The following is an 8,301-nucleotide window of genomic DNA, read 5'->3' as shown; positions in this document are numbered from 1 at the left end:
AGACCAAAAACCAGACAAAGACAGAACAAAAAAGGAAAATCACAGGCCAATTTCCCTCATGAACATAGATGCAAAAATTCTCAACAAGCCAGGCGTGGTGGCGCACGCCTTTAATCCCAGCACTCAGGAGGCAGATGTAGGAGGATCGCCGTGAGTTCAAGTCTACCCTGAGACTCCATAGTGAATTCCAGGTCAGTCTGGGCCAGAGTGAGACTCTACCTTGAAAAACCAAAAAAAAAAAAAAAAAAAAAAAATTCTCAACAAAATATTGGCAAACAGAATACAAGGATATATCAAAAAGATCATTCACCCCGACCAAGCAGGCTTTATCCCAGAGATGCAGGAAAGGTTCAACATATGCAAATCAATAAATGTAATACACTATATAAATGGACTGAAGGACAAAAATCACATGATCATCTCAATAGATGTAGAAAAGGCATTTGACAAAATTCAACCTCTTTTCGTGATGAAAGTCCTACAGAAACTGGGAATAGAAGGAACATGCCTTAACATAATATAGGCTATTTATGACAAACCTTGGACTGAAGAGATTACTCAGTGGTTGAGGCACTTGCCTGACAAACCTACAGCCAACATAACACTAAATGGGGAAAAATTGGAAGCTTTTCCACTAAAATCAGGAACAAGACAAGGGTGGCCACTGTCCCCACTATTATTTAATGTAGTACTGGAAGTCTTAGCCATAGAAGTAAGGCAAGAGACACACATAAAAGGGAAACAAATTAGAAAGGAAGAGATCAAAGTATCATTATTTGCAGATGATATGATTCTATACATAAAGGACCCTAAAGACTCTACCAGCAAACTGTTAGAGCTGATAGACACTTTTAGCAATGTAGCAGGATACAGTAGCCTTCCTGTATACTAACAACAAACATGCTGAGGATGTAATCAGGGAAAGATATCCCATGTTCTTGCATTGGGAGAATCGATATTGTGAAAATGTCAATCTTACCAAAAGCAATCAATGTATTTAATGCAATCCCCATCAAAATTCCAATGGCATTCTTCATGGAAATAGAAAAAAAAAAGTGTCCTAAAATTCATTTGGAAGCACAAAAAAGCTCAAATACCCAAAACAATCTTGAGCAACAAAATAAGGCTGGTGGTATCACCATACCTGATTTTAAGTAATATTATAGAACCATTGTAACAAAAACAGCATGGTGCTGGTACAAAAACAGACATGTAGATCAGTGGAACGGAACAGAGGACCCAGATTTAAGTCTGGGCAGATACAGCCATCTGATTTTTTGACAGGTTCAATTTCTCAGTACCCATGTACCGTACCAGATGTACAAGGTAGCACATATGCCTGGAATCTGTTTGCAGGAACTGGAGGCCTTGGTACACCCATTCTCTCTAGCTCTCTTTCTTTGCAAATTAATTAATTAATTAAAAGAGTTAGTATATGAACCAGTAATCCCAATTGTAGGTATATACCTAAGAGATACAAAAACACATCAACACAAAAATTTGTATATAAATGTTCATAAGTGGAATCAACCCAAATGTCCATCAGCTGAGAAATGGATAAGCAAATTGTTGCAAATTCATAGAGTGGAATGTTATTTGACCATAAAAACAAATTAAGTTTTCATACATGCTACATGAGTGAAACTTAATATTACACTAAAAGAAGTCAAACACCCAATAGACCACACAGCACATAATTCCATGTTCATGAGATGCTTAGAATAGATGGATCCATGGACACCGAAGGTAATTAGTGGTTACCAGAGTATGGAGGGAGGGAGATATGGAGACTAGCTTCAAATGCATATTTTTGCATTGTATTAATTGCCACAACCTTGATGGGGAAATTTCTAGAATAATGGTGTAGTTATATTGCACATTTTTGTAAATATACTAAACAGATGACAGAATTTTATGTGTTTAAGGTGTATATTTTGTGGCACACAAACTATATCTCAATAAAGTTGGTGGGGTTTTGTTTTATCATAAACCTAAATATAAACCCAAATGGGCTCAAGAGGACTTGGGGAGGTGGAACTATTCTAAAACTGGCTTATGAGACACATTTCCAAGCCCAGCACTCCCAGTTGAAGCAAAATGATCATGGGTTTGAAGTCAGCATAGGGCACATAGTAAGTTCCAGCCCTGAGAAAAAAAGGTCTAAAAAAAAAAAAACAAAAAACAGCTGGTCTAGGTCACGGTTGCACTTTTTAAAAATGTGAGACCACAGAAAAGAGAACTCAAGATGCCATGGAAAATCGTGGGGGGAATGATGGGGTGAGAACTTAAAAACTTAAACAGAGGGATTATGTGGTATAGGGTACTGAATGTTCTGGTTCTTGACTTTCTCACGTGTGTCAGTCCCCAAAAATTCATTGACATGAATGTTTTGTGAGATAAGACCCTTTCGTAGGCCACCATGAGAAAGTGGTTTTTTTTTTTCTTTTTTTGGGGGGGGGGTTCTTTCTTGAGGAGGTTGTTGTTTGAGTTTTTGTTGTTGTTGTGGTTTGTTTTTTGATTTTTTGAGGTAGGGTCTCACTGTACCCCAGGCTGACCTGGAATTCACTCTTGTAGTCTCGGGCTGACCTTGAACTCATAGCAATCCTCCTGCCTCTACCTCCTGAGTCCTGGGATTAGAGGCATGCACCACCATGCCTGGCTCATGAGAAGGTTTTTAAATGGCCTTAAGGAGTGGAAGAGACCATGAATGACCTAATTACAGGTTATAGAAGCCAAGAGACTCAACTACAGGGTTGCTTTTGGGTCCCCTATGCTCTGGACATAAGGTGCTGGGAGTCAAACCCATGGCCTTATGCTAAGCAAGTGTTCTACCAACTTAACTGCTTCCTCAGCTTCAATACGTATTTCTTGAGTGAGGAACCTGAATGAACAGAGGAATGTAAAAGAAGAAGGGAGGTATACAAGACAGGCTTATACACACAAACTCTTTCAATACAACATTTTTACATTTCTAGAGATTGCAACGAAACCACCACAAAGAGCTGTATTAGTTTCGTTTTTTTGGCACTGTGATGAAACATCTGACAGCAAGATTTGTTTTAGCTCGCGGTCTCAGAGGGCTCCATTCATGGTCACTTGGCTCTGTGACAATCCACTGACAAGGAACAACATCAGGACACTGGCAGCATGTGGAGAAGGAAGCTACTCACTTCATCCTCGTGGTGGGCAGGAAGCAGAGACTGAGGAACAACTGGGGACCAAGTATTCAACACATTTCTTTATGGGGGGGGCGCTATTTCACATTCAAACCATCACAGAGGCCTAGAGAAAGGAAAAACATGAACATTCTAGAGAATATCACTGCAGTGCCATAGAGGAAACGTGAGAGCTGAGTCCTGAAGTATATATAGAAGGTTGCCCAAGAAAGTAGAGACAAACACAGGCCAGAAGCACGTTGTTCCGGTATTCTCAGTGACATTAAGAAGGTTCGTGAAGCAGAAATGTGGAGTTCACAGTTGAAGACAAGTGAGAAATGAGGCTAGAGAGGTAAGACAGGGTAGATAGAGAGGCCAGTCAAGATTTCTGTGGTGATCACAGCCAAGAGAGTTTAAAGCAAAGGTCCAGTGAGTTTTGGAACGAGTCCACTTTGGCTGGGTGCAGCAAGCTCACAAGCCACTGACTCCTGGCCTCATTTGCTCGCCTCCATGCCTATTTCTTTGTATTCTCTTCCACCCATCTACCTTCACAAGCTTTCCTGTCTGGATCTCTCTTCTTTGGGTCTCGTCCCATCTTGCTGTCAGGACACCATCCTTTGAAAATGTCCCCCAACCCTCTCCATTTTATCAGTCCCCAAATGCCTTTCAGATTCCATCTCCAAAACACCATCCTCACCACATGGGGTCCTTCATAAGGAAGTCAGGGTCCTCTTCTGGCTCCTCCCCAGAGTGCAGCAACGAGCTCTTCCAAGTCTCCCCACTGCGCAGAGGAGAAGACTGGAGGAAAAGGGAACGCCTGAGCCACCCAGTACTAGGCCCAGAGGGGTGGTGAGCCTCCAGCCCAGAGGCATGTCTGTCTGAAGCCAATGAGCTGGAAGTGCCATGCTGTCCTCAGGCATTCTGATGCTGGGGCCCTTCCAGGTTCCTGCAGGAAAGCCCAAAGCGTTACTTGCACCTCTGACCTTCTGCTAGGAACCACTGCCTGGCATCTGTTTATCCTCCCCAGGGGCTGGACAACTAGGTCAGGGAGGAACGGCCCCTCCGCCACACTGGGCCTGGGACATCTCTTCCAGGACAATTCTCTCCCTGGGGACAAGAAGGTCGAGCTGCTCTTCTGGACATGACCTCGGAGATGCACAGCAAGGACTCCAGCCCAATTTATCACCGCGGGGCTATAATTAGGTTTGTTAACATACAGTCGAGTGTAGTCTTGTTGACTAGGAACTTAATCACGTTACTATTGAGTTCCTGTACGCATTGCTTGGGGTGACTGTTTTACTTGTAGAGTTATAGCCAAGCCCAACGGGAGGAAATTAGCTTTGGACACAAGTTTGGAGGGGGGTTCTTTTTTCCTCCTGACTCTGTCTCCCTCCCCCACCCCTTCCATGTGAAAATATTTAGCAAACAGTGACAATGATGAAAAACAGTAGGAAACAAAATGTTCTACATTAGTATAAAACATGAAAAATGCGGCAAGGACTCTTAGTGGTACAACATGTGTTATGCTGGCTGGCAGTCCATTAGCTCTGATAGACATTTCACTTACCTAAGTCAAATATAACAGTCTAGTATTCATTAATATAAGAAGGGTCTGTGGAATCAGAGCTACCATCTGGCTGGGCCGACAGAATAATCTACAACTCATGATTAGGTCTAAGGAGTGGGGTTTCACTTTAATCTTTCTCATTGCTCGAAATTTCCATCTGCGCAGTTCGGCACATCATTTTTCTTCAAGACAAATGTGCTGTTTTTCATGTTCCAAAATTAGATCAGAAGAAAACGATTAATCATGTCACGGCCTGGGAAAGGGAACAAAGCTCCGATATTCTCCGGCTCTCCCTGCCCCCCCCAACCTCCCCCCACCACCACCACCAATCCCTCCCTGCCTCTCTGCAAGTTTTGCTTTTTTTCCGTCCCCCTCCATCCACCTCGGTTTTCAGCACAACTTTCAGCATTGGAGGAGGGTGGGGATGCTGGCAGAGGGACCCCACTCCAGCCAGGCTGTGCGCTCCTTGGACACTCCCCCACCCATCACCACCACCACCATGCCCCAGGGGTCAAGCCGTGGCTGGTCTGCGAGGCACCAGGGCAGTGCCCTGGGCCCAGGGTGACGAGAGGGGGGAGCCGGGAAGGAGGAGTGGGGGGGGCCCGGGGTGTCCCGCCACCAGCCCTGTCCGTCAGCCTGCTCGCAAGTCATAACAAATCCCTGGCGCGGAGCTGAAGCCGAGCGCTTGCCGGAGCGTCATGGGGATGATGAATGACCCGCAGGCCTTTGAAGTGCTCTGCCAGTTCAGCTGGGTCCGCGGTGCTGACAGAGAAATATACACAACAGCGTAACCAATAATGAGAACATTAAACATTCCTGCGCCCCGACAGGCTGACAGCGAAGCCCGGGCCCGCATCAATCATCGCGCAGATAGAACCGTGACAGCGGGGCCCTCGCCGCCCGCCGGCCCGCGCTCGCCTCCCCGGCTCCCGCCTCTTCCGCTCGGGCCTCCCCGCCCTCCTCCTCCTCCCGCCCTGGCCCTCGCTTCCTTCCTCGGGTGCCCTCCCCCCGGGGTCCTCGGCTTCTCTGGGATGGCCTTCGGGGGGGCCCTCGCCGAGGTCAAGTGAGGCTCACCCTACCATTGGGTGTGTGTGCACGTGTGTGTGTGTGTGTGTGCGCGCGTGCGTGCGCGCACGTGTGTGTGCATATGTGTGCGTGCGCGCACGTGTGTGTGCATATGTGTGTGTGCGTGCGTGCGCGCACGTGTGTGTGCATATGTGGGTGTGCGTGCGTGCACGCACGTGTGTGTGTGTGTGTGTGGCAGCCCGTGGGTGACACCATGAGGACAGCGCGCATGCGCGCGCGCGCACACACACACACACACACACACACACACACACACACATACACGGGTGACTAAAAGAGCAGGCTTTCCGTTCACAGCTAGCCACGGGTGGCTGTTAGACCATGCAAAAGACTAATACCATCCCTGTGCGTTGCAAATGCTGTCAAAAGTCCAAGCCGATGGGTGTGGTGGCCTTTCGTTCCCTGCGCTGGGGGAGGCAGAGGTAGGAAGATCGAAATTCAGGGCCAGCCTGGGGACTAAGGTTCTGTTCCAGGTCAGCCTGAGATAAAGTGAGACCAAGTTTCAGTGGGAAGAAAAGAAAAAAAAAAAGGTCAAAGCCAGGAGCTTGTGGCCCATGACCCCAAGAGCTCTCATTTCCTCTTCTCATAAGGGACGTCATGAAGGGCCCCTTTGCTTAGCGCTTTGGTCTCTTTCTGTTCAGCTGGACTTATCTGTCAGAATCTGAAAGGGAAGAAACACCAGAGAAACAAAGATCTCTTCCTTTTCCTCCACCAGGAAGTGAAATCTGCCCAGATAAGACTCACTGGAGAGACCTGGGGGGCGGGGGGGGGGGGCCTTCCCTGAGGAGATGCTGGCAACCTGTCACCTACTTTCAGGATTTGATTTGATTCGCGCTTCCCTGGGCAGAGCTTCACTCCCTCCAGGTAGGCGTCCCCTACCTCTCCAGAGAGACTAGACCTGCCCACTTTCCACTACTCAGAGAAGGGCTGGTGGCCAGAAGCAAGGGTTCTAATTGATGCCTTGAGACCTTGAGCAAGTCTAAAACTTGCCTCTACCACAAGGTAAGAATTAAAATTCTTGCCTGGAAGCTATTCTCTTTTTTAAAAAAGATTTCTTTTGCAGGGCGTGGTGGCACACGTCTTTAATCTTTAATCCCAGCACTCGGGAGGCAGAGGTAGGAGGATCACCGTGAGTTCAAGGCCACCCTGAGACTACATAGTTAATTCCAGGTCAGCCTGGACCAGAGTGAGACCCTACCTCGAAAAAACAAACAAAAAAAAAGATTTCTTTTAATTTATTTTTATTTATTCATGAGAGAGAGAGGGAGAGAATGGGCGTGCCAGGGCCAATAGTCACTGCAAACTAACTCCAGATGCATGTGCCACCATGCGCACGTCTGACTTACTTGGGTTCTGGGGAATCAAATCTGGGTCCTTAGATTTCACGGACAAGTGCCTTAACCACTAGGCCATCTCTCCAGCCCTCTAGTGCTTTTAACCTTAGAGGCTTGAGGAAGGTTGTTTGATCTGTTATCCCTTCCTTGTCTTCTAAGGAGAAAATAAACTGTGTGTGTGGTTCATGCCTGTGCATGTATGTTCTGTCTGTATGGGCAGGCATGTGTGCAGATATACATGCACATGTATACATGGGGGAAGCCAGAGGGTAACATGAAGCGTCACCCTCTGTGACTTTTCCACCTTACTGAGACAAGTATCTCACTAAACCCAGAGCTCACCAATTCCATTCAGCTTGCTCAGCTAGCCAGTTTGCCCCAGGGACCCATCTGGGACTCTGCCCCCCCAAAATAAAAACATTTGTGTGGGTGCCGGGGATCCAAACTCGGGCCTTCACACCACATGACAAGCGCTGTCCCCAACTGAGCCTTCTCCTAGACTGGGAATAAAAATAAATAAATTTGACTCTCCAAAAAGACACAGGAAACTCCTGGTGGGATCCTGGGACGGCGGGAGGAGGGGGGGAGCAAGGAAGGCATTGCTTGAGCACATGTCCCCACATGACAGAGTGTCTCATGCCTTCCTTTCTGCTCATCCAGAGGCCAGCGCCATCCCCAGCACCACGCTGACTATTCACCTCCCCTGATATCCTATGACCTCAGCCAAGGTAAGCATCTTGCCTGTAGCTAGACTTAAAGTTGCTTGAGGACAGGCGCAATGCCATACTTAACAGTCCTCGGAATCCCCTAGGAGTTGTTCGGAAGTAGCTATCCCACCCGCTGTCCCTCACCGAAGGAACCACTCCTACCAGGCCTGCAAAAGAGAAAGACCCCAGAGTCCAGCATGCACCACATTATTTTACCCTCTCTCACTGGGTAACCAGTCCAAAATTTAACATCTATTCCCTAAACCCCAGCAATGTAAAAATGATAATAATAAAAAATATTACCTATCTAATCAGCTCATCAAGCTCTTTCTTTCTTGAGATGTGAACTCAGCCACATTTGTCTAGGGTCAGAGCAGCGATTTTGAGCCACACACCTATGCTGAGGAGAGAGGGAAAAGCCAGTGTCCAAAGGCAAAAAGAAAATCAGGCGC

At 46.9% G+C, this 8,301-nt stretch overlaps 1 long non-coding RNA gene across 1 annotated transcript; it reads right to left on the bottom strand.

The window, feature by feature from the left end:
- Positions 1 to 2,562: 2,562 nt before the first annotated feature.
- LOC123455776 lies at positions 2,563 to 4,985 on the bottom strand. Its single transcript, XR_006634129.1, has 3 exons — positions 4,723 to 4,985; positions 3,853 to 4,101; positions 2,563 to 3,282 (listed from the first exon to the last, which is right to left on the bottom strand). It is a non-coding gene; the product is annotated as an uncharacterized LOC123455776 (long non-coding RNA).
- Positions 4,986 to 8,301: the final 3,316 nt, after the last annotated feature.

This window comes from Jaculus jaculus, chromosome 18, assembly GCF_020740685.1.
Source record: "Jaculus jaculus isolate mJacJac1 chromosome 18, mJacJac1.mat.Y.cur, whole genome shotgun sequence".
Lineage (NCBI taxonomy): Eukaryota > Metazoa > Chordata > Mammalia > Rodentia > Dipodidae > Jaculus > Jaculus jaculus.
The sequence above is the reverse complement of the archived record's forward strand: the minus strand, read 5'-3'. Positions and strand labels throughout refer to the sequence as shown.